The sequence below is a fragment of the Felis catus genome, chromosome B3 (assembly GCF_018350175.1).
Source record: "Felis catus isolate Fca126 chromosome B3, F.catus_Fca126_mat1.0, whole genome shotgun sequence".
Taxonomy (NCBI): domain Eukaryota; kingdom Metazoa; phylum Chordata; class Mammalia; order Carnivora; family Felidae; genus Felis; species Felis catus.
This window is the reverse complement of record NC_058373.1, coordinates 140,120,774-140,144,990: the sequence shown is the minus strand read 5'-3', so window position 1 is coordinate 140,144,990 and position 24,217 is coordinate 140,120,774.

Genomic DNA, 24,217 nt, shown 5'->3' with positions numbered 1-24,217 from the left:
GTTGTAGCAGCTCAATTATACCGTTTAAAATTCATGGGGCGCCTGGGTGGCGCAGTCGGTGAAGCGTCCGACTTCAGCCAGGTCACGATCTCGCGGTCCGTGAGTTCGAGCCCCGCGTCGGGCTCTGGGCTGATGGCTCGGAGCCTGGAGCCTGTTTCCGATTCTGTGTCTCCCTCTCTCTCTGCCCCTCCCCCGTTCATGCTCTGTCTCTCTCTGTCCCAAAAAATAAATAAATAAACAAATAAATAAATAAATAAATAAATAAATAAAAAATAAAATTCAGGGTCTTCAAGGGCGCCTGGTGGCTCCGCCCGTGGAGTGGCCAACTCGTGACTTCAGCTCAGGTCGCGATCCCAGGGTCACGAGATGAGCCCCGCATTGGGTTCCGTGCTGAATGCGGAGCCAGCCTGACCCTCTCTTTCCGTCTGTCTCTGCCTCTCCCCTGCTTGCATTCTCTCTCGCAAAATAAATCAATAAACGTTTAAAAAAATTAAAAAAAAAAAAAAGATAAGACTCAGGGTCTGCATATCTTTCCGCTATTCCATTTCAAGCAAATCAGCGATTGCTGCCTCACTGTAAGATGTTCTTTCTTAGACTCAACCATCACATCTGTGTTCAAGATGGAAAGAAACGGGGGAATGAATGGGGGCAGCTGCAACTTTCCCTTTCGTCAGAAATCCAGGGGTGCCTGGGTGGCTCAGCCGATGGAACATGCAACTTCATCTCAGGTCATGGTCTCATGGTTTGTGAGTTCGAGTCCTGCTTTGGGCTTTGTGCAGACAGCTCGGAGCCTTCTTCTGATATTCTGTTTCCCTCTCCCTCTGTCTCTCTCTCTCTCTCTCTCGAAAAGAAACATTAAAAAAGAAAAGTAAGAAATCCAAAACCTTTCTCAGAAGCCTCTAGCCAACTTTTACTTCCTGTCATTGATCCAAGTATCTGGGTAGCGGTCGGTACCAGTTTTCTATGGCTGGTGTAACAATGTACCAGCAACTAGGTGGCTGAATACAACAGAAGTGTATTGCCTCATAGTTCTGGAGGCCAAAGGTCCAAAATTAAGGTGTCAGCAGGGCTGGGCTCTCTCTAGAGCCTCTAGGGGAGGCTGCCACCTGCCTTCTGTCAGCTTCTGGTGGCCCCGGTTCCTTGACTTGGAACATCACTCCAGTCTCTGCCAGGGTCTTCCCATGTCTGCTCTCACCTCATCTTCTCTCTCCACATCTGCGCGTCCAAATTCCCCTCTTGTAACAAGCACATGCGCCATGTTGGACTTGGCCCACTCTGGTTCGGCATGACTTCATCGTGACTTAATTAATTTCATTCTTAACAATTCCACTTGCAAATAAGGTCATGTCCAGAAGTACTGGGGGTTAGGACTCCAACATATCTTTTGGGGGTGATATAATTCAATCCATAACACCACCGTTAGCTTCAAGGGAAGCTACATAAAATTTCACCTTAGCAAACCTTTATAAGTTTGTTTTACAGGGATGTGTAAAGGGAGAACATTTGGGATGGGAAACATTTGGGGGTCAGCCAATGAGCAGTGTCTGTCTCTCCTCTTCCTGGTCCACAGAAGCCACCACAGTAGATGAGAAGTGAGTAAGGATCATCCACACAAGGATGACTCCAAGTGACCTCTAAACAAATGTTCATTTCAGGCATCCATCCAGAGTATAACTATGATTATATTATATTCCTCTGCACACATCTCCGAAGACATCACCTTTGACCATGTGGTTGAGACCTCTTTATAGAGGAAGGGGTTGAGATCCTGAGACCTAGGTTTTCTGGTCATACCTAGAAAGGTCTATTGCTAATTGAAAGGAAACATGAAATGAGAAACGTCTTCTTATCTGAAAAACTCAAGGTCAATTCAGGGTGTGGGTGGAGGGTTAACCCAGAGTTGTAGAAACGAAGACACTGGAGGGACACAGGTAAGTTATTGAAATGGACATCCAGGGCTGAGAGAGATTTGGGACATTGGGGATTTTACCCTTTTCACCCATCCCCCAAAGCATTTGTTCACTAAATTTCTTCTGTAGGTGAAAACGTATTATTTCCAATCCACTTCTGTAAACCAACAAGTGGATTTTTATTAAATGAAAACATTCTCAGAATATTGTCACACTAAGCTATCAGGCACAAAGTGTGGAATTTTAACATTTGTAGGATTGTATGATTTATCTTCTTATCAGTTAGCTAATATCACAAAAATGTTGTGCAACAAATGACCAGAGAATCTCAACAGGGTACAGCAATGAGCATTTATTTAACCCGGGAGTCTTTCCATCAGCTGGGGGCAGGCTGGATACTCAGGTGTCCAGGGTCTCACTCTGATGCTGTTTTCACTGCCTCTCTCCCCTTTATTTCCAAAATGGGGATTGACACTGTTCTCAGAAGAGCAGGAGGCAAAGACAGATGCAGAGCAGAAGTCTGAGAACTCTACAAGAATTACTCTGGAAGCCTGAGGATGCCATTCTGTGCAACATTCACTTGTAAAAGCATGATGTGCCATTGCCTAGAGGAGAAGCCAACATCTCGCCCAGAGCCTGGGTTCTGTGCCACACCCTGGGATGTCCAAGCTGGCCACCTTGAACCACAAATGCTGGTCAAAGACAGAGTCAGGGTGGCTCTGATCTTTGGACTTGTCAAGGAAACAGGAGACCCCTGGGGTGGAGACTCCAGTATCCCTTGGTAAGGGATCTCCCAAGTGTCCCATGGATGCAATTTCAGCACCTGCTAAAAACGTGCTTTCTCTTCTTTCTCCCCATTCCACAGCCCATAGTTAGGACCACCTGTGTGTTGCCCTCATGCCCATAGATCTCTGGCTCCTATTTTCTCCCCCTCTTGGCTGATTAGTGGAATTGCCAACAGGGTCACACATATAGAAGTCCAAAGTAAGGGGGTGCTTGGGGTGGCTCAGTCGGTTCAGAATTTGACTCTTGGTTTTGGCTCAGGTCGTGATTTCATGGTTTTTGAGTTCAAGTCCCGCACTGGGCTCCTCACTGACAGTGCAGAACTTGCTTGGGATTCTCTCTCTCTCCCTCTCTCTTTGCTCCTCCCTCATGCTCTCTCTCTCTCTCTCTCTCTCTCTCTCTCTCTCTCTCTCTCTCAAAATAAATAAATAAATTTAAAACAAACAAACAAAAAAAAGAAGTGCAAAGTAAGACCCAACACAAAGCCCCCTGGGGCCCAGGGATGAAATGAAATGTGATCAAGGATCTTTCCATCCTGATCTCACTGTGGTTGCTTTTCTCCTCAGTGTACCTGTGGTACACTTTTTCTTACTTTATTATTCATTCATTCATTCATTCATTCATTCATTTTTCACATTCATTCCCTCATTCATTCGCTTTTAAGAAGGCCAATTTTCAGAAAAAGAAAATGGATTTTGAACTTGGGTGGATCTAGATTTGAATTCCAGTTCCACCATTTACCAACTTTAGCAAGTCTTTGGATTGCCTAAGCATCAGTTTCTTCATCTTTAAAATGAGAATACTGATACTGACCTTGAAAGTTAGTATAAGAATGAAATAAATCAATATGTATACAACACCAAGAACAGTGCCTGTGACACAGTAGGCTTTATAAAGGTTTTGTTCAAGATGGATAGAAATAAGGCAAGGACAGAGGAATAAATGGAAGGAGGGAGGTAACAAAGGAAAGTAAAGATGAAAAGAAAAAGAAGAAAAAGAAAAGAAGAAAAAAGAAAGAAAAGAAGGAAGGAGGGAGGGAAGAAGGGAGGGAAGGAAGGGAGGAGGAAGGAAGGGAGAGAAGAAAGGGAGAGAATGAAGGAAAGGAAGGGAGGAAGGAAGGAAGGAAGGAAGGAAGGAAGGAAGGAAGCAAGGGAAGAAGAAGATAGGGAGTGAATGAAGGAAAGGAAGGAAGGAAGGAAAGAAGGAAGGAAGGAATAAGGAAGGAAGGAAGGAGGGAGGGAGGGAAGGAATAAGAAAGGAAGGGAAGGAAGGAAGGGTGGAAAGAAGGGGGAGGAAGAAAGGAAAGGAAAGGAAAGGAGAGGAGAGGAGAGGAGAGGAGACGAGAGGAGAGGAGAGGAGGAGAGAGGGAAGGAAGGAAGGAAGGAGGAAGGAAGGAGGGGAGAAAGAAGGAAAATAGCTAACTTAGGAACAGGCCAAGTGGCTCGTATGGCAGAGTCAACAGCACCTTCCATGCCCTGCAGCCTCACCTTGGCCGAGCGCGTTCACTATCTGCTCATCTGACATTCCCACTGCGACCCATAAATCAGTTTGAGTATAGAAAATGGCGGCAGTTGTGTTGTAAGGCTATCGCTTTTAGGTTTCTTTGGCATATGTTCAGAAAGGAATCTCCAACATATGTGAACCAGTCTTTTCAATGTAGAGAAGAATTTAGGTCCAGGGTAGTAATGGGCCCAGATAAAGCAGGTGAACATCTGTGCTGCGTTCGCAGTCCACCGTTCTTGCCTTGTCATCTGGTTCTAAAATGTTCTCACTGCCCTTCCACATCATCCCTGCGGACCACAGCCCTTCCAGGGAAGGTTCAAGGGGCAAAAGCAGGCATTGGTGTCAGAGGCCCCCCACTGCGGCACTGGGCATCCCTATGGTCCCGGCAGTAGCCAGCTTGGGTGTGGAGATTTGGCATGGACCCGGCGTCTTTTCATGCTCTTTCCCACCGACTCCCCACAGCACACATGAGTCGGGTTCTGAAAGTCCATAATGACACGGAATTCCCACCCCCTCCCCGGTTTACACCAACCCAAAATAACACAGGTAGCCAACGGTGGAGCTGACGGGATACTCTGTGGCTTTAGTTCCCCAATCTCACGTTCTTTCTGAACATTTGTCTGTATGCTATTTTTCTCTGTATGTTTTTACCTGTCTTCTGTCTGTTTATCTACACAGTCGTTATCCATCACTTCAACCAGTATTTATTGAGCGCTTACTATATGCCTTCACTGCCGAAGGCTTTCGGGTGTAGCAGTACATAAAATAGAGACATTCGTGTTCTAGTGAGGATGGCAATTAACCAAAAAAAAAAGGATATTATTTATTGGATAGTGGTAAGTACTAAGATGGAAAAACAGAGAAGAAGGAGGAAGATAAATGTCAAGGTTGGGAAGATAAAGACGCCAGAGAAATCCTCCCCTACAAATATTACATTGAACTCACCTGTCTCTCCTTTCGCCTCTCTGTCCCACCATTCATTCACTCATTTCTTCATTCGTATATTCCTTCATCCATCGTCCCTCCATCTGGCTAGCCTTTTTTGTTCCAGTTACCCAGCCAAATTATACAGAAATGTCTACATCCGGTATGTTACACACCGATCGATTGATCTATCCATCCATCCGCTTATCCAGAAATTGATTGGTTCATTAACTCACGTATTCATCAATTCGTCTATTCGTCCCTCCCTCCTTTATTTCTTCATTTATTTGTTCAAATATCCGTGCATAATGTAGATATTCATTAGACCCCTTCCATTATCCCTCAACACTAGGAAAAACAAAGGAAGGGGGAGAAAAGCAGTCAGAATGGAAATTTCCCAGGCTGCCTCTGACTGCAAATTTTCCAATATGTGTTGTTTAAGCACTCATGCCCCCATCGAGCCCCTGCTTGGACGCTGAGTATTTACCCTGAGCTTCAGAGAAATCAGATAACAGGGCAACGATGCCAGATGCCTTATCACAGCCTAATACTACTAAAAGGATGCTATCAGGCTTAACCTTGTCACCTTGAACCAGAAATGAATAATGCACACCTTTCACAGTTAATATTCATCCAGACTGTCTCCATATATCACGTACCAAAAGGTCTGGGTCTTCTGTCTGGGTCCAAGAGCTTTGGTGCAATAGTCAAGGGCACAGTGACTTCAGGGCACGATAGCAGGGCTGGTTCACACTTTGAAGTTCAGTTTGCCCGTCTAACCTCCAAACAGAGCGTGGGATAGGGAGGTTTTTTCAAAGGGAAAAGTAAAGAAGACCTGTCAACAGTCAAAAGCAAGATGAACATCCACGTGGAACAGAGATCTAACTCATGAATGAAATAACACCAGGGGCTGCCAGGTTTTAAGTCTGGAAGCAAACGTCAGCAGGTGGGGTTTCATATCCTAAGGAACAGTATTTTTTCTTTAACTTCATATATTCATAACGCCATCCTCTCCACACGTAATCAATACAAATATTATCAATGCGATGTTTCATATTCTTTTTATTGTACGAAATCTCCGTATGCCTGTGTGTATTTCACGCGTAGGGCACATCTCAATTCATACTAGTCACGTTGAAGTGCCTGACAGCGAATGTGGCCGGTGGCTATCGGTTGAACATCACGGTCCTTGAGGGTGGCTGCGATATTAGGGCCACTGGGCATAAAATGTAGGGAGTGGAGACGAAGGCCACATTGTCTCATTTGCCGGTGAGAAGGACCACTGGACGTTGACACAGAGCTAGTCACTTAATATCATAGTGACCTTTAGAAGTAGGTATTTTTTTATCCCATTTGTAAGCTCGGGGAATCCTAGGCGCAGACAGATTCAGTGTCTTGCCCACAACGGCGTAGTTAGGAAGCAGTTACATGTGAACTTGAGTCTGGGATGCCGAGGTCATGTTCTTTAGCGTGCACCTGCTGCCTCCCTGAATGTTAAGCTGTGGATAAGGGAAGCTTGCACCCTATGTGATTCTCAGCTCAGCAGGCTTTTCCTCTTTCTACAATGACTTCCTGTCTTTCATAGCGGTGGGGGGGCTTCTCCTCTCCCACTTAGCCATCTGGTGCCATCCTCTCTTCCTGCCTTCTTTTCCCTGGTTCCTGTGCTCCGGCAGCCACTGGTCCTGAATATCCAGTGTTCCACCCTCCTCTCTATCCTCAGCCCCCTCGCCAGGGCGTGCATCATTTCTCCAGCATTTAGTGCACGATGACAGACAAATGGATCCTTGGAGCTGCCACCAGGAAACCAAGACCCAGATATTAAAATGAATTAAGAAAAAAAGTACCCTGTCATTTTCCTTGTTTGCTTCATCAACCCTCCAGTAAATAACCAGAAAACACTTAGCAAGGACACAGGCTTGTAGTGTAAATAATAAGACCCCTTTGTCACTGACAGAGCTCCAGAAGCCGAGCTGGAGATGCTGCTTGGAAGAGCGGTGAGGGGTAGGGGAGCCCGGGCCCTCCACCTGCTCTTCCCTGCACCAACTCACCCCCTGGCTGAGTTTCCTCATCAGCGAAGAGAACGAATAGTCCCCGTGTAGTGTATATACAGAGGTAATACATTGCTTGCTCGAAGCCAATCATTTTGCTCACGTATTATTTTATTTTTGCATTCATCCATTCCAAAGGCATCTATTGAACACCTGAAATGTGCCAGACATCGTGCAATACCCTGGGGATTCAGTAATGTGGAATCTCAGTCTGTTCCACACTCTCTGCCCTGAGCTCATAAACTCTGCAGCAGTAGAAACTGTGTCCATTTGGTGCCACCCCACCTGGGACAACAGCATCTGGCTGGTGTCGATCACGTGCTATCCAGGGAGCAAGGTTCTCGACTTCAGCTTGCTCAGAATTCAAGTGAGGAAGACGATCAGTTAAACTTCCCGTGGTGAGGGGTGGGGTGGAGAGATACAAGGTGCCAGAGGCCCCGGAAACACAAAGTAAGGGCGGCCAACTCGGATTTGGATTCTAAACACAAGGTACAGCACTTAAACATTCACAATTTTACATTATACACGTCTGCAGAAATATTGACATCAATGACATGTAGTGTCATTCTATGAACTGAAACATTTGAGAACTGACTTCCCCCCTCCCCCAACTCCAAACTTTTCAGGGGAAAGAGGCAAATCACCAGAAAAGTTCCTAGTCTTGGCTAATGTCCCAATTAACATAACTTCTGCCAGAGGAAGCTCCCGGAAGCCTGGACCTCCTCCACCCCCCAAAACACGGACCGAACCCTAGGATAAACACCCATAGCCCAAGGGGCGCCTGGGTGGCTCAGTCGGTAAGCGTCCGACTTCAGCTCAGGTCATGATCCCACAGCTCGTGAGTTCAAGCCCCGTGTCGGGCTCTGTGCTGACGGCTCGGAGCCTGGAGCCTGCTTCGGATTCTGTGTCTCCCTCTCTCTCTGCCCCTTCCCTGCTCCCACTCTGTCTCTTGCTCTCTCAAAAATAAATAAACAGTAATTTTTTTTTTATTTAAAAAGACCCATAGCCCAAGACCCTGAGACACATCATCCAAATTTCCACATTTCTTCATTGGACTCTTCTCGCCAGTAAAGAGACTGTGACTGTGACACAGTCGAAAGACTTTCTGAGCCAAACAAGGGGTTTGTCTTTGACCAACAGTTTGTATAGATTCATCAGAAGGGCAGATACCCAGCCCAGCATGGCCACTGCCCTTCTGGTTAATCAGGAAGTCACTTTCCTCCTACTTTGGTGCAGAGGGTATAAAAATGAAAGGAGAGGGGACAGAGCAAGGGGAGAAGGAGGGAATGAGTGGGGAAGGTGTGAAAAAGAGAATACAGAGAAATGGTTGGACCAGGACGGAATGCAGACAATCAATGTGGAAAGAATGCAGGGAAAGGGCCCCTGGGTGGCTCAGTCGGTTGAGCACCTGACTCTGGCTCAGGTCATGATCTTATGGTTCATGAGTTCAAGCCCCACATCAGGCTCTCTGCTGTCAGCAAGGAGCCTGCTTTGGATCCTCTCTGCCCCCTTCCCTCTCTGACCTTCCCCACTTGTACTCTCTCTGTCAAACATAAAACATTAAAAAGAAATTTAGAACGAGTGCAGGCAGAATAATAAAAGAAAGAGAGGAAGGACAGGGTAAGGTGAGAAAGCTTAAAGAAGTAGAGGGAGACCCGCCATGGGATTATCCATTATTATCTCAAAGATTTCCTTTTTTTCCCCCCTTTAAATATCTTGGGATATTTCTGCCTTGCAGGAAAGTGAATTGGCCAAGGGCATTCGGTCTCTCATATGAGAAAATATCTTTTACTCCAGGGTATAGAGAAAATGAATATAGGTTCAGAAATTATTTTTAAAGATCATAACAAAGGAGCCCCTGGGTGGCTCAGTCGGTTAGGCATCCGGCTCTTGATCTCAGCTCAGGTCATGATCTCCCAGTTGTGAGACTGGGTCCTGGGTCAGGCTCTGTGCTGGGTGTGGAACCTACTTGGGATTCTCTCCCTCCCTCTGCCCCTCTCTTTCTCTCCTTCCCAAAAATAAGTAAGTAATTAATAAATAAATGATTTAAAAAATTACACCTAACCAAATAAATAAAAGTTTAAAAAACACAGGCGCCTGGGTGGCTCAGTCGGTTAAGCGTCCGACTTCGGCTCAGGTCATGTTCTCACGGTTTGTGCGTTCGAGCCCCGTGTCGGGCTCCGTGCTGGCAGCTCGGAGCCCGGAGCCTGCTTTAGATTCTGTGCGTGCGTGTCTCTGTCTCTGCCCCTCCCCTGCTCATGTTCTGTCTCTCTCTGAAAAATAAAAAAAACATTAAAAAAAAGTTTTTTTTAAATAACAAAGCCAGTTCACCTCTGTTTCCATCAGGAAAGCTGCCCCTTGGCTTCAAAAACATTTTTTGATGGTTTCCTTAGCTTGCTTTCTGCTTCCTGTGTACGTGTGGGCATATACACGTGTGCGTGCACGTGTGTGTGCACGGGTATCATGTGCGTGTGCTCCTGTGCACTCAGCTGCAAAGGGGTAAGCAGCGGTCCCAGGGAACACCTTCTGGATATTTCTCGTCAAACCGTGATTCTCTAAACATGAGATAGACCCAGAGCCCAGAGCATAATTAATCTACAACCCCCTAAACAAGCCCGTCTCCAGGTTCTTTTCTATATGGGGGCCTGGAATTTAAATTTACCAAACCTTCCATTTGGACCTGAAAACTGGGTCACAACCAAGAATGCTATCTTCTCCGCTCTATCTGAGATTTGCCAATTAATTTTTTTTTTAAATCTAAATTTGGAAACGGGTCATTAGCATATCATTATTGATGCTAAGGCAAGCTACTTTTTTTTCTCCCCTCCAAGAAAAAAAAAAATAAATCACAGCATTTCCAGCATACATTTGTTAATATAAAAATTACCATATCAATAACACGTCATTATTCGAGAGAAACTGCCCCTCTCCAAAGGTTGCCACTATTGTTTGGTCCAAACGTGTATGCTCTTGGTGGAAGCTTCTATGTATTCATTATTATTATTGTAAATTTGCTAGCCTCTGCTCCTACCGGGGAAGCTGTCGTTCCCACCAGGGCTGACCAGGGCCCTCCCTCCCACCCTCGTCACCCCCGCCCCTGTCCCACGCTCCGTAACAGTGACCTTTTGACAGAACTGCAGACTCAGGCGGTGGGGGTAGACAAAGGAATACATTTTCCGGTGAAGAGCCATAGTGAAGTTGGGCAGATGGGTCTCTGATATAAGCTCTTAATTAGGGCCGCAAGGCTGGTTGACCCCTCAGGAGACAAAAGGTGTGTTCCCGGAGCCTATGGGCTCACCTGCTCCTATGCCCTTCAGACCATTAACCGGGTGCCTCCCAGAATCCACCCTGAGAATGCAGTTTGGGGGCTCGTCTTTATTCTGAGCAAGAAAAATCAGCACTTGAGCATACTCTATTCTCAGCTGGCAGATGGGAGGGGGTGGGTCGTCACGTCAATAGAATCCGATCCCATGTTTAGGTAAGACCCGGGACAAAGGTGTAATTGTTCCAACATGGACCAGCCAATACAGTCATGGTGGCCTCGTGTTTGGGGGTGGGGGGGAAGTGGGGGGGGCGTGAGGGAGCCAGCCTTGCCAAAGTGCTTGTTCTTTCCGGAGCATCTGCACTTGTGGTCGCCCTGAAACCTCCAAGGACACAGCCAGACAGGCCACACTGTCTCCATTTTCCAGAGAAGCAAACCAAGGCTCAGGGAGGAAAGTAACGGATCCAGGGAACCGAACCCATACCTGTCTGGCTCCGAAGCATGTGCCAACAGTGACTGTTTCCATTTGCCTCATCCCGTCATTCTAACTCCAAGAGAAGCCTGTCGCTCCACAGAGATCTCAGAGCTCCAGTCCTAACTGTAGGTAGGCGACCTGGATCCCTGGGAAGGTTAGGCACTCCCTTTGGGCCCCCCAGGTCCTCGAGAGCAGGGCTGGGGCCAGACTTCTATTCCTCTGTCTCGCAGCTCAAGGCCATGCCCAGCACATTCTGCCGGGCTGAACACCCGTGAGGCAGGGTCCTCATGGCATGGTCGCCCGCTGAAATCCTTCCCACAGATCCCAGTGCCCGTTACTGGGAATGTCCAGAAAGGGATCCAGGATGTTATTCATTCCCCTTGCCTTCCTCCCTCTCTTTCTGCCTTCCTTCCTCCTCTCTTTCCTCTCTTTTAAAAACTCTTTTAAAAACTACCTGGACTTGGGGCGCCTGGGTGGCGCAGTCGGTTAAGCGTCCGACTTCAGCCAGGTCACGATCTCGCGGCCCGTGAGTTTGAGCCCCGCGTCGGGCTCTGGGCTGATGGCTCAGAGCCTGGAGCCTGCTTCCGATTCTGTGTCTCCTTCTCTCTCTGCCCCTCCCCCCTTCATGCTCTGTCTCTCTCTGTCTCAAAAATAAATAAAAACGTTAAAAAAATTTTAAATAAAAAAAACTACTTGGACTTACAGAAAAGTTTGAAGAATAAGTATTAAGTCATAAGTATTAAGAATAATACAAACAACCCCTATATGCTCTTTACCAAGATCCCCTAAGTTAACATTTACCACAATCCCTGTAGACGGATGGATGGATGGATGGACAGATGGATGGGTGGATGGATATAGATACAGACACACATTATTATTTGGGTCCCTGAGTCATTTGAGAGTAAATTACAGACATGAGCTCCACTACCCATAAATACTTCAAGGTGTATGTCCCCCCAAATAGACCCTGTCACGTCCCCGTGGCACAATGGTCAAAACAAGAAACTAACAGGAAGATACCCCCAATCCCAGCCCCACATCTTACTCAAATTTCACCAATTGTCCCAATACCGTTTCTTCTTCAGAGAAAAATCAAGTTACTTACCCTGTCCCAGGACCAGAGCGAGGACACCCCATTCCATGCGGTTGCTTGTCTTGGTCTCCCTCACCTGGCCCCATTCATTCTACAGTCTGTCTGTGCCTTTCATGAACTGGCTTTTAGAGGAACATTGGCAACCACAGTCTGTCTGCAGTTTCCTGGTCACTCGACGCAGGGCTCGCATATCCCGTGGAACGCCACAGAAGCCACACTGTGTTCTCCTCAACACATGGTACCAGGAGACAAGTAACGGCAATCTGTCCCCTTACTGTTGATGTCACCTTTGGTCACTTGGTTAAGAGAGTGTCCCCCAGTTTCTCCACTGTGAAGTGACTCTTTTCTTTCCCTTTTCTTTTTTCTGTTTAATTTTTAATATTTATTTATTTTTGAGACAGAGAGAGCTAGAGCATGAGCGGGGGAGGGGCAGAGAGAGAGGGAGACACAGAATCCGAAACAGGCTCCAGGCTCCGAGCTGTCAGCACGGAGCCCGACACGGGGCTCGAACCCACGAACCGTGAGACCATGACCTGAGCCGAAGTCGGACGCTCAAGCGACGGAGCCCCCCCCCCCCCCAGGCGCCCATTTTCTTTCCCTTTTCATTAAGAGTATCTGGGTATAAGCTTTCTGGAAGCTGTGCAAATGTCCTGTTCCTCATCATACTTTGGTGCTTGCTATTTCTTGCCTGGATCAGTTTTTACTACGCAAGTTGCCAAATGGTGACGGTCCAATTCCTTCTACGTCTATTGGCTGGTTTGCTGTGGCAAGAAACACCTCACTCTGAGGCTCATTCACTTACTTGTTCGTTCATTTATGTTGGTAGAGGGCTAGGGATTCATACTCATTCAGTGTGCTGCCTTTGTTCTTTCTTCCTCCTCTCTCTCTCTCTCACACACACACACACACACACACACACACTCAAAGAACCCAAATACAGGCTGAGTGGCACTGAGGGCGGAGAATAAAGCCTGTGGTGGGTTTGGGAGTCCGACCCCCCGATGGCGACCTGCTAGGAGGAGGATGTGGAAGGCGGGAACAGCCAGGCCTGCTAAAAGCCCCTGTGATAGGGTTCGCCGTCTCTCCTGCCCTCAGCAGAGAGGCTTAAATATCTCCTTCTTGGACAAACAGATCAATACAAGCTTTTTAACATCTTCAATGAGAGCTCATTAATGCTCTCTGGGTGTCCTCCTGCAGCCAGCTGACCTGAGAGGGGCAGGGAAAGCGAGCGGCAGACAGACAATTATTCCAGGGATAACACTTCAGATCGGCTCCTGGCAGAATGTGAATTGTTTTCCTAATTACTCAGGACAGCAGCGAGCAAGAGTGCAAACTAATTGAAAATACATTATGATTTATTTGCGTTTGCAAGGCGAGCCTGTGTGTTGGGTTAAATGCTCACGGATGGGAATGTTGGGTCTCTCCGGTTTGCAGGCCACCCCTCAGCCTCACAGTCCACCACGGAGGTCTTTTGGGCCTGATGACGTAAAGGGGGAGGTCGAACACTTTTTCTTTTTTTATTATTTTTTTAATTTTTTTTCAACGTTTATTTATTTATTTTTGGGACAGAGAGAGACAGGGCATGAACGGGGGAGGGGCAGAGAGAGAGGGAGACACAGAATCGGAAACAGGCTCCAGGCTCCGAGCCATCAGCCCAGAGCCCGACGCGGGGCTCGAACTCACGGACCGCGAGATCGTGACCTGGCTGAAGTCGGACGCTTAACCGACTGCGCCACCCAGGCGCCCCACTTTTTCTTTTTTTAAAGCATATGCGAGAGATGAGACTTACAAAGGCATTTTCAAAAGACTTGTGGGCAATCTACCTTTTGGGGTTTATCACTCAAGCAAATGGAACTATTGGCAGCTGGTGCTCGGTCCATACCATTTGCCTAGCTCAGAATTGCTTCTATCAAACGGTCTTTGGCTCTGTGATCTCAGATTTCCCTAAGGCAGAGGGCAGCAAGAACGGTTCCAAGACTGTGAGGCACCATTGCGGGCCCTGCACGTGTCCTTTTACGAAATCCTGTGGGAAGATCATTCTCTCGGCGTGTTCTGGTCTGCTTGGCCAGAAGAACTTCACTTCTTCTGGACCATGAGAATCATGAACATCTTGCCCTTTTTGATCTGGCTACCAGGAAGCTCAAGGTAAAAGGTTCAGTTCAGTTTGATGAGGTAGGACCTTGTGTCCTGCATTCCCCTAGTCATAATAATTTTTAAGCCATGCTGGTCCTATTTGCCATGCAAATATGATTCCCCCCGGTCTGAGATTGAAGCAATTTAAGTGAGGAGTGTCAGAGCCCCTGCTCATGTTGGTTTGCAACGCAAATCCATGCCTGGCCCTCCAAAGGCATCTTGCTTACCGGGGCGTGGACTATTTGCAAAAGGTTGGCAAACCTTCTCTGCAAAGGGCCAGAGAATGAATATTTCAGGCTTTGTGGGCCATATTGTCTCTGTCACAAATACTCAGTCCTGCCAGAGTCACTCTGGGGCAGCCATAGACGATACTTCAGTGAATGAGTGTGACAGTGTCCCAATTAAACTTTATTTATGGACACTAAAATTTGAATTCAATATTCTTTTCATGGGTCACAAAATATTCTTATTTTTTTTATTTTTCCTTTTATTGATCCTTCAAGGATATAAAAGCCATTCTTAGCGTGTGGGCCACGTAAAAGCAGGCAGTGGGCTGGATTTGGCTCGTGGGCCATCGTCTGCTGGTCCCTGAAATACAGACACAGGTGGAATAGGAAGGAGAAGAGATTCGTGCCCTTGAGGGTTGTGTCCTTCTGCAGGACGGATACAAAAAAAAACAAAAAAAAAAAAGAAAAAAAATATCGCTGTACAATTTTGAGCTAGCCAGAATTACAATTTAATACAAAATATTTTTCTCCATAGACACTGTGATTTTGCAAGCACATGCTCCCAAGCAGAAGTGAGGCCAGCCCCGTTTACGAGGGCAGAGTGAGGGTTTGCACACGGACTGCCTCTTGCGAACGTTCTCCAAGACCCTTGTTTTTCTAAATTATTATTGTAATCCCATCTGAATAGAGGACTCCATTTCAACAGAGACTGTCATTGACAGAAAGTCCTTAACTGCCCCAAAATGGGGTAGATCGGAAAAAGAGCCAAGGAAAGAAAGTTCTCTCTCTCGGTCATATTTGCTGTCACGTTTCCAATAAGACAATGTACATCACCCCAACCAACATTGCCACCACCCCTCTCACCACCATCACCCCTTGTCACCATGACAACCAGGATCATCTCTAAACCATCATCATCCTTCCCATGACCACCGCACCGTGGTTTCCTATGCCTCTCTCCACTCAAGATGTAGACACAAATGTGCCTCTGCGAATCGTTCCCAAGTTCATGAGATTCCTCCCGAAGAAGAAGGTCCCTCTTCTTCTTTTAGACCTAAGTCTAAAAGCATGTATTTCCATGGCCGAGTAATTCTACTTTGATTTGTCGTTCTAAGGAAAGAATCCAAAGGTGACTAATTCTATAAAAAGATGTCTCCCAGGGCACCTGGGTGGCTCAGTAGGTTACGCATCCGATTTCGGCTCAGGTCATGATCTCACAGTTGCAAGATAGAGCCCTGCGTCAGGCTGACCGTGAAGCCTGCTTGGGATTCTCTCTCTCTCTCTGTCTCTCTCTCTCTCTGTTCCTCCCCTGCTCGTGCCCTCTCTCGAAATAAAATAAACATTAAAAAATTTTTAAAAAATTGTCTCCCAACTCCTTATGCACAATAATGAAAATTTTGCCAATATAGACAGCAAACAATTGTGAAATGGCCAGGTAAATAAGGAAATATCTGTGCGATGGACTACTTACAGCTATTTAAAAAAAGTTTTGCAATAGTTTAAAATATTGAAAAGTACGTATTATAGAGGATGGGTGAAATTGTAAAGAATGCGAAGATTCTGGCTTCAATTATGGGAAAAAATACAGAGAAAAACAAGGAGAGAGTAAAACACACACCAGAGTTCTGGCAGTGGTTTTTGACTAGATGATGCGTTCATGAGAGATTTAATTTTTGTGTTTATACTCATCTGCATTTTCCAATTTTTCTCTAATGAGAAAGTATTCTGCTTATAATTAAAAATATATATTTTTAGGAAGAGGTAAATGAGCATCTTCCACTCTCAAAATCCAATTAAAAAAAGAAAAAGTCACCTCATCTGAGAAGTCATCTCTGGTTCTGTTTGAAATTAATCCCACCTCTGTCTCCTTTGGTTTCTCTGGAATATAGCTCGTACTTCTGTTAGACCCATTTGATAGGGTAACATACACTTTTGATATTTGTATACATTCCTGTCTCCACGCAGGTGGCTTCTGGCCCAAAGCGTCCCTTTCCTTTCTCTCCTTCCTCCCTCGCTCTCACCCTCCCCCCTTCCTTCCTTTCACGAGTATTTATTGAGCACCTATTATAAACCAAGTACTGTTCAAGGCCCCAAGGATATGCTGGAAATCCAGACAGACAAAAGTCGCCTGTCCACCCGTAGAGCATAGAGAATCCGTGTTATCCGGTCTAGTGAGAGGGACAGACGGCACACAAATGTAATATAACAGAATACCAACTTGCGGCACATTTCACCTTCGCCTGTAACCTGCCCCCGGCCTCCGTCGTGGGCATGACACAGGCCCCAGCTGGAAGGGTGACGCACTGGTGAGCCCTTCTCCCCAGCCCCAGAGCTTGGGTTTCATGGGTCCAAGGGAACACCCATGACAACACCTGATGCCTTGTCTCTCAGGAGCTCCGTGGGACCAGGGTGCAGGGCTGAGGCATGAACACCTGTCTGCCAGCAGGGGCCCACCTCTGAGCCAGGACGGGCCACTGTCCTGCCTGAAGGCGGGCGGCCCGAGGGCCAGTGGCTTTCAAGTCTATCATAAGGTTCAATCCACCAGCCCTCTGGGGCAGCCCTTTGGCTGCTTTGAAAACCAGGGGCGCTCGCTCTCTGCCACGTGGAAGGACCCCTAACACGACGAGCCTTCGCCTTGATGCAGATTCCCCGATCTTTCTCCCTGCCACCAGCAAAGCACTTGCTTCTCGGCCTTGGACGAGAAGGGTGAAAACAGAGCCGGCGGCCCAATCCAGCTGCAGCATCAAGCCCCACTGGGAAAACTTCAAAAGCCATCAACAATTATTTGTGACTGTATTGCCTCATCTGCATCCAGCTCTGCCCCGAAGGACTTGCCAAGGCTTGCAGAAAGGTGTCTGGGGCAACAAAATAGACAGGAGTCAGGAATAGAGGACAACTGGAAAGTATGGCAGGAGAAGGGTCATTGTACTGGGGTGAAGTTAGTGACCAAAACCAAGCTCTGGATCCTTCCCGGAAGTCACACGGGGCCCTGGGTTTTCCGGGTGGAGACAGGATCAATTACTCGGCTCGCAGCATCCCTAAAACAAGACAAGTCGTTTCCTGGGAGAAACCCTGCCCTTTCTGCAAAGAAGACCCAGAAAGTGCGTTCAAGGTCCCCCACAAATCCATCTGTAGCACTCACAGTCTTCTGTCCCGGGGGCGACAGCTCCCACCGCCCCTCAGACAGGGCTGGAGCTCAGTGTGGGTGCTCGGAGCCGGTACCTGTAGGGAGGGGTGACCAGCAAAACAGTTTTGTAAAGGTTCAAAGCATCTCTGCGCAGACACATGGCCTTTGGACAGGCCAACCTAGTGCAGGAATGCATGCGTGCCAGGGTTTGGAGAGATGACTGGCCAGCCAGACCTGACACGGCTGCCTGAGCATTGATGGGGACGGTCCGTGCAGAACGTTCTGGGGTCAGGGGGGACGGTCCGTGCAGAACGTTCTGGGGTCGGGGAAGCACGGGCTATCTGCAGGGAGCACTCTTGATATCACAAGGTTGGGCATCCTGAGAACACTTCAAGGGAGGTTAAAGGACACACAGACGGGGCGCCTGGGTGGCCCAGGTCATGATCTCACGGTTCGCGAGTTCGAGCCCCGCGTGGGGCCCTGTGCTGACAGCTCAGAGCCTGAAGCCTGCATTTCCCTCTCTCTCTGTCCCTCCCTCGCTTGCCCTCTGTCTCTCTCTCAAAAATAAATAAACATAACAAATTTAAAAAAAAAAAAAAGAAGAACACACAGACAATTCCCTGGAACACGGCATGGAATGCACGGGACCCGGGCTGACTTGGCATGTGTGGAATTAAGAGAAATAGGGCATAGGACACTTTCCCTCTAAACAGACACAGCCGTTCACCTGTCTTTCTCATTCAAATAAGGCAGCCGGTACCCAGAAAAATACATGTTTTCCCAGAGCTGGGAGTATGTGCCCCACCCCCGCACTGTCGAATACACTCAACTATGTTTTGAATGCCCCTTGTGTGCTGATGTCAGGGGGGAGGCAGAGACCTCCAGCACCGAATCCCCGGTGAATTCTATAGGTAAATAGCACAGAGATGGGAGAAGAGACTTGGACCCGTAGATTGTCTGCCATCAACGTGAGAGATGGGACGCCTCATATTCAGAGAGACTGATTGAGTGGTCCAAAGACGCACAGCAGGCAGAAGGAACCTGAAAGCCCCTTCAGTTACGTGGAAGTCTCCAGACCCCTGTCTTTGCAGCAGGCAGAGGAAGACCTCCGTCGTGTCCTTCCCCTCGGGGTCTGTGGACAGTGCGGTCCACACACATGCTCCGTGAGAATGACCTGGAAGCCGAGGCTCAGAGGTCTCTCCATTTACAAATGGCGGAGTTGGCACTGGGTCCAGGCCAGTCGATGCGTTTAGTCAGAACGGAGAAGCTTTACTCCCAGCACCCAGCGGATGATAGATTTCTGTGCCCTTTCTTCCTCTTTTCAAAAATTTTTAATGTTTATTTATTTATTTTTGAGAAAGAGAGAGACAGAGCAGGAGCAGGAGAGGGGCAGAGAGAGAGGGAGACACAGAATCCGAAGCAGGCTCCAGGCTCCGAGATGTCGGCACACAGCCCGACGCGGGGCTCGAACCCGTGAACCGTGAGATCGTGACCTGAGCTGAAGTCAGACGCCCAACCTACTGAGCCACCCAGGCGCCCCCCCCCCCCTTTCTTCCTTATATCAAGGGACTCAGAAATCTAGAGGGATAATCAGGCTATTAGTGAGCTGACCACCAGGGGACTGAGACTAGGCTGTGCTGAGAGACAGTCTCCACCTTGCTAAGAACACTTCTCCAGGGACTGGAATTCTCTCATTTCCTGAACCCAGGATGCGCCGAAGAACCATTTTCTTTCTGACCCTCTTTCTCTTCCTCTTTCGTCCTTTCTTTTCCCCCAGAAGCCTCCAGCAACGCGGGCCCCACCCAGGGGATGTGGCATTTCTTCAGGAAAGGGGCAGCGCGGGGCGGCTGGTGGGGTACCCCTTTCCTTGGCTTGAACCCTGTCCGGCGTGACTTCTCTGGGAGGCTGTGATGGCAGATGTCAGGCCCCCCTCTGGACCGCTCACTCCGAGCTGGGATGGCACAAAGATCCGGTCCAGGTTGTGGATCTGTAGAAGGCAGATGCTGACGTGGAGTTTGGGAACAAGATGCTTATGACAGACGAATACCCGGGAAAGGAGGCAGGTAAGCAGACAGACAGGCTACACCGGGTATGGGCCCAGCGAAGCCTCTGGCCCCACTCTGGAAGGAACACCGCTCCGCAGGGACAGGGCGCAAGGTGGCAGGTGACCAGACCCAGGCACCTCCACCTATCTCCATCTCCAGATGCGGGCTGCCTCTGGAAAGGCGTGCGTGTGGGTCTGAAAGCCGGGCCCGTCTTCTGGGTTCTTCCTGGCAGGGCCCTCTGGGGACCCCCTCTCCGTATCTGCTCAGAGATTTGCCTACATTCTTTTATTTAATTTCGAACACAGCCCTCCGAGCTAGGGGGTCTTATTCCCATTTTATAGATGACAGATCTGAAGCCTGGCCTACGGTCTCACAGTCAGGGTTTGACTCTCGGCCCATCTCCAAAGCCGACACCTGCCCAGACGCCCCAGAATACCTGGGTTCACATCTACTGAATAGGTCTTGTCTCACGAAGATGCTGGTGTCATTCCTCAAGTCCTTATGAACCACCTACCCCGCTCCCTCCCACGAAGGTGCACTTTAGTCCCAGTAACAAGGCCTGCCCTTGGCTTCCCTGCAGGGCCAGGTGGGGGAATCCCCCTTCACAGGGGTAAGGGAGACAGAGCAAAGCCCTAAAAAAACATCTCTCCCATAGCCCAACCCCCTCCTCAGATAAACCAAAGACGTCTCATCACACTCCACCTCCCGGGATCAGAAAGCGATTTTTCTTTTTTTCCTTTTGTGTCCCAAGGGAGCAGATGCATCCCTGGGTCGGAGTCCCGCGTTGGTCTCAGGATGCCCCGAGCGTCTCCCTCTCAAGGGGAAAAACAGGCAACTCTGTCCCCAGGACTTTCTGGAGACATCGGGATGGGGCCCCGCGAGACCCCAACCACACATGCTCCAAATTTAGAAACGGGCCCCAGTGCGTTTTGGGGAACCCCTGGATAATCGCCTCATCGACCTTCAGGGTCATGTCCGGGGACACCTTTGTATCACGCTGGGAGCCAAAGTAAGCAAGCAAGTAAGTAAGTAAGTAAATAAATAAATAACCAACCGTCAAGATCGGGCCCGCGTAGCATAATTGTATATTTATTCTCGATGTCGGCTTTGCCGAGCACCTGCCTCCAACAGCCTTATCACCGTGTGAGCCTGTATGGGAACCAACGTGCCCAGCTGTCATAGCACACAGCCTGCAGCATCTTCGTATGAAAATAAGGCAGCCAGCACCTGACTGGGGGAGAATTGTTAATCTCGACAATTTGTGTCTAATTTTGGGGGTGACCAGGCTGTCAGCTCCGGCAACCCCATCCCGCTTTGAGGTCGAAACAGGCGGCAGCTGCCACAGCCCCGACACTTCCCTTTTTTTTGATTATTATTGTTGTTTTTCTGGAGAAGGAGGGGAGGGAGGGGGCCAGGAGGGAGAGGGAAAAAAGGGGGAGAAAAAAAAAGGAAAGAAAGAAAGCGGAGCTGCTATTTTGGTCACATTTTCGAATCCTGTTTTAGTGCAAGAATTTAATTATACATATTTTCATCATTTCTTATATTCTGACATATTAATTAAGGATGCTCTAATTCAGCTTCCGAGCACCGTTGGCTTAGCCTGTAAAAACATTTTACCGTTTTTGTACAAATAAAAAATGAAAAGGTGAAGGTGGTGCACTCCTGGTTGTTGATACATGTGTGCCCCCTCCCTCCGCCACCCTCCCCCTTGTCGCTGAAAAGTTGGGATCATCGGTGTTTTATAAATAAGGGGAGGCGGGCTTTCCCCTGCTCCCGCTTGGCACGGGCCGGTGAGCAGGCTGACCTTGGAAAGCGGCATACTCCTGACAGATGTGGCTGTCAGTCCGTCCGGGGGCTGGGACCCTAAAACCCTTTACTCCTAGGTGTCTCTTTTTTTAATGATTATTTATTTTGAGACAGAGACAGAGACAGAGAGAGAGGAGAGAGAGAGACAGAGCTCGAAGGGGAGGGACAGAGAGAGAGGGAGACAGAGAATCCCAAGCAGGCTCCAGGCTCCGAGCTGTCGGCCCAGAGCTCGACGCGGGGCTCGAACCCACAAACTGAGACATCATGACTTGAACAAGAGTCAGATGCTTAAACAACTGAGGCACCCAGGCGCCCCAGCTCCTAGGTGTCTTGAAGGAACAATCCAGTCAAGTCCCAGAATGATGTCACTGTGACCCGGTCCTGGTGAAGAGGGGCCACTGAAGGTGTCCTGGGCAGAAAAGTCTACAATAGGAGGTGAGGGGCAAGGGCATTTGTTGGGACCAAGCCTGAGGGCTTGGGCGCAGTGAAGGGGGTTCAGGCTGAGACATGAAAGGTTTGAACTTGGAAGGAACAGGGGCCATCAGGCGTCCGGATGAAAACCTCTGTACCAGAGACCAATGACAAGCCACTGGGCAGCTGCAGGCACATGTGACCTTGTCAAACGGACCTTCTCAAAGGTCACTCCGACTGCCATCCAAAATCACATCGTCCTGGTCGCTACACAATAAACATCATTATAAAACCGCCAGTCTCATCAACTTATTTACGTTTCTTGCTGTGTATCTACATATATTTGAATGTTATCAGACTCTGTGTCCTGCATTTTTGCTCAGGAGATCGGCTCACGGGGCTCAGGTCGGGAAGTCTCAGATCCAAGCTGAAATTGGTGCGCAATCTGGAAAGTCAAGGTCCACTATCAGCTGACTCCAAATGACCACCTTGTCTTATCTTTCCCGGCACAGAGGCCCAGCCACAAGGACACGTTTTTCCCTCTTCTGTTCCTTCCTCTTCCCTTCCTCCCTCCCTCTCTTCCTTCCCTTTGCTTGTCTTTGCCAAGAGGATGGTTAAAATCTAGTCAGACAAAGGACCTTCCTTTTATTAGGAGGGATTTCAAGCCTTAGCTAGGAATTGGAGAAGCGAAAACATACGAGTGATTCCTGGGGCGCCTGGGTGGCTCAGTCGGTTAAGCATCTGAGTCTTGATTTCAGCTCAGGTCGTGATCTCACGTTTCATGAGATCGAGCTCCACACTGGGCTCTGTGCTGACAGCACAGGGCCTACTTGGGAATCTCTCTCCCCCTCTCTCTCTCCCTTTCTGTCAAAAATAAATAAATAAACCGAAAAAAAGACAAGTGATTCCTCAACACGGTCGGATCACACAGGTGACCTCGTACTCACGTGATACTGGCAGGTCCGTCCAACTTCCTGAAGCTTCCTTTGCTCCTGGGAGCTCGGGTTAAAAACCCTTCCCCGAGGACCTTGCTAGTCTGGACGCCTGTGGCTCTAAGACATCTTTGTGCCCCCAGTCTCTTCATGCGCCTCTAATCCCTGCGCGACCCCAGGCTCACGGCATCACCGGGTGGAGGGGCTCGACCTTGTTTCCTTTCTCAGCCTTTCCAGTGTCGGTCATCAGGAGCACAATTATGAGAAGGGGGTGGCAAGGCCCCTGCAGAACCCTGCATGGGGCAAAGGATGGGCGCAGGATCATTCCCGCCCCTGACCTTGGCTCTTCCGGCATCCCCCTTCCCTCACTTGTACTCCGAAATGCTCTCTCTGTCCTCCCCAGTCGGGGAGACCTGCTCACCCACACTGCTACGGGCCAGGGACCCAGCACCCCCTGGTTTCTCTTCTGTGTACCGTCTGCTGCTGGGACAGCAGACCGCCCCCGCTGAAGGGACACGACAAAATCACAAGCGACTGTGCAACACAGGACTTTCCAGGGAGTGGCCCCACCTGTGTACAAGGAAGTTGTTCAGCTCTGCAACTCACAAAGGGAACCTACTGGCTTTCTGCGCTCCGGCCACTTCCTTGGAGTTTCCTAACAACCCATGAGAAATGCTGGAAGTCCCCCCGCAAATAGATGGCAGCGTTTGCTCCCCCCAGGGCATAGGCATGGGGTAAAGAAGGTCCCTTGGGGAAGGTGACACTTATAAAGCTGAGAAGTGGGGGTGAGGGGGACAGGGACGAGATAAGGAGAAGCCCCAGATTCCTGGGGAGAAGGGGTTGGGGCAGGTCAGAAGGCGTGAGACGTTCTCTATACTGTGTGCAACCCTTAAGGTCACTAAACTGTTGGCTGTGATATTAATAGGTAAATTTACGTTATGTGGTTGGCATCTCGATTTTAAAACCCTGATTTTCTGGGTAGAGATATTTGAGGGAAAAAAAAGAAAAAACCCAGCATGAGGGGTATAAAGAGAGAAAGGGTCCTCCGTGGAGAAGGGGTGAGAGACACAGGCTTCGCCCACCTGTGGGACACCTGCCTGTGAGCGAGCCACCCACCCTCCTCCCCCCGCCCCACACACACCATCCACAGGCATGCGTTCCTGCCCCGCAAACAGTTCCGCCGAGTTGATGTGACCTCGCAGCTCACAGCCACCGATGTCTGTCTGCTATGGCCTTGATCCCACTGCCCTGATGCTTCTGCCCAATAGAATCTCCTCGCTTATCACCCTCGTATGGAGCAAGATTAAGGGAGCCTTTCGACCAGCTGACCCCGTTGGGGACCCATGGCTGGCACCAGTGAAGAGAAAGCCGGCAGCACTCACGGCCTGTACCCAAACCGAACTCCACCGCCCACCTTGCCCTCGGCTGCTGAAGCCTGGAATTGTGTCTCCAGCATCTCCTTTCGTACCCCAACCACGCCTTCCCTTCTGTCCCTGGATATAATCGCTTGTGACCCTCCTCCAGCCTCTCCTGGG